Here is a 2,480-nt window from a genome sequence, read left to right on the forward strand (position 1 = left end):
AGTTTCAAACCCTCACGATCTTAAAGTAAAGTAAAGACAATACACGCGGCCTTATTGGCCAATTTTACGATCTATGCTCAATACATGCTATGCAGCATACAAGTCTCAGATGTTGTATGCAACAATATTAAAGAACAATGAACCCGACACGCGCTCCAATAGTCACTTCTCTCGTTTCAATACCGGACAATCAAGACTAATGTTCTTATTTCATAAGCAAAACTTGAAGACGAAATACACGTTTTCACTCTGGTGCTAACTGTCCTTGCAAGTCAACACGACAGTAAACCGGTGGCATTTGCTGACATATCTTTTAACTTTGCAGGCGCCATGGCTATTGCACATGTTGAAGATGCTGGTGCACGAGCAAGTTCAGGACCGTCAATTGCTTTCAATGAAGAAGCTAGGATCGATGGACGACAGCTCGACTCGTTAGCTGGAGCTACCTTTGGTAGAAGCGATGGCCGTCAGCTCGACTCGTTAGCTGGAGCTACCTTTGGTAGAGGCGAGGGCCGTCAGCTTGACTCGCTAGCCGGAGCTACCTTCGGCAGAAGCGAAGGCCGTCAGCTCGACTCGTTAGCTGGAGCTACCTTTGGTAGAAGCGAGGGCCGTCAGCTCGACTCGTTAGCCGGAGCTACCTTTGGTAGAAGCGAGGGCCGTCAGCTCGACTCGTTAGCTGGAGCTACCTTCGGTAGAAGCGAGGGCCGTCAGCTCGACTCGCTAGCTGGAGCTACATTTGGTAGAAGCGAGGGCCGTCAGCTCGACTCGTTAGCTGGAGCTACCTTCGGTAGAGGCGAGGGCCGTCAGCTCGACTCGTTAGCTGGAGCTACCTTTGGTAGAAGCGAGGGCCGTCAGCTCGACTCGTTAGCCGGAGCTACCTTCGGTAGAAGCGAGGGCCGTCAGCTCGACTCGTTAGCTGGAGCTACATTTGGTAGAAGCGAGGGCCGTCAGATCGACTCGCTAGCTGGAGCTACCTTTGGTAGAAGCGAGGGCCGTCAGCTCGACTCGTTAGCCGGAGCTACCTTCGGTAGAGGCGAGGGCCGTCAGCTCGACTCGTTAGCCGGAGCTACTTTCGGTAGAAACGAGGGCCGTCAGCTCGACTCGTTAGCTGGAGCTACCTTTGGTAGAAGCGAGGGCCGTCAGCTCGATTCGTTAGCTGGAGCTACCTTTGGGTGAACGTCAAGTGATTCCTTGTGCCATAACAGAAGCAGAATAATACATAGTTCTGTCTGGCAGTCAGTACATTGTTGATGCGGTGCGTTTTTATTGTGAAATCAGCAATAAAGCAACGTATTCTTCGTTATCACTTATATTATGGCTATTTGACAGCTCGTGCAAGTTTTATACGTGACTGATTTCCAGTTCCTTATCGCTTGTCAGCCGTAATTCTTACGCTCATATTACTTGAATGCTGATGAATCTCATTATCATCAGCCGATCTTTTGTACACTGGAGGAGGACGGCCTCTCATTTATCTCGAACCCACCCCAACGCTGTTGGATATTTTTTTTAGTTTGAAAAGTACGGCGCGTGAAGGGACCCCTCTGCATCTTCTTCCGCGTGGAAGCGTTCGACGCATTCTCACCCTGACGATCCGGCTTATTACCACCGTCACTGTGCTGTCGCAGCCTGTCGCAGTTTATTCGACTGCTGTAAAAGCGGAGCCAACACTGGAACCACAGACGTTAACGTGATATGTCGCTTGTATCGTAGGAGTACATATCTCGTGTTTATAGCTTTCGTCTAAAATTAGATCGGCAGCACCGCAACTACATTTGATGTTGCACCGGCATTACACCTGCGTAGGCTGTTTTACAAACCAGTTTATAGACCTAGCGGGGCTCTGTGGTAGAATACCTAATTGCCAAGCAGAAGACTTGGGTTCGATTCCTGCTGGGATCCTAATTTTTATGCTTTCCATTCGTCGGGTCAACGCTACCAATGTCGGTTTTTCTTAACGATCTGGTATTGAAATTACCGATGTCTGTTCTCGCCGATCTTGGTTAGATATAAAGTGTCAATCACCTGTGGTGCATACCCGTACACCGCGGCCCATGGTAAATGGGTACGTGCCACACGTGTCTGGAGTAAATGGTTGGACGACGTACGCGACGGGATTCTCACATTATTCGTGTCATGACCCGACCGTAGCGATACACAACTATCGGTAAATTGACTATCGATAGCATGAACAGTCTTTTTAAACTATCGATAGTGTAAACAAACAACCGATTGTACTGCTATCGACAAACTATCGGTAGTGCAATCGGTAGTACCACGGTTAATATCATTAGCGACATCACTGCCACGCGTGTTTATTGCTTTGTTTGGATGTATTCGGGTTTCACCGACAAAGACTCTTAGCAACGTTTTACACAGACCGCATCGTAATGTTTGAGAAGCTTCACGATTGTTTGAGATCATTCTGTTAAGGTTACGCGCCGGACGCGAATAGTCAAGTTTATTCGAGAGCTTACGCG

General features: G+C 48.7%; 1 long non-coding RNA gene across 2 annotated transcripts; it reads right to left on the minus strand.

The window, feature by feature from the left end:
• Positions 1 to 423: 423 nt before the first annotated feature.
• On the minus strand, positions 424 to 908 carry LOC125758416 (uncharacterized). Of its 2 annotated transcripts, none has more exons than XR_007416037.1 (3): positions 783 to 908; positions 543 to 638; positions 424 to 494 (listed from the first exon to the last, which is right to left on the minus strand). It is a non-coding gene; the product is annotated as an uncharacterized LOC125758416 (long non-coding RNA). The 2 variants fall into 2 exon arrangements; XR_007416038.1 differs by having other exon boundaries at positions 543 to 686; positions 783 to 875.
• Positions 909 to 2,480: the final 1,572 nt, after the last annotated feature.

Source organism: Rhipicephalus sanguineus, chromosome 4, assembly GCF_013339695.2.
Source record: "Rhipicephalus sanguineus isolate Rsan-2018 chromosome 4, BIME_Rsan_1.4, whole genome shotgun sequence".
Taxonomy (NCBI): Eukaryota; Metazoa; Arthropoda; class Arachnida; order Ixodida; family Ixodidae; genus Rhipicephalus; species Rhipicephalus sanguineus.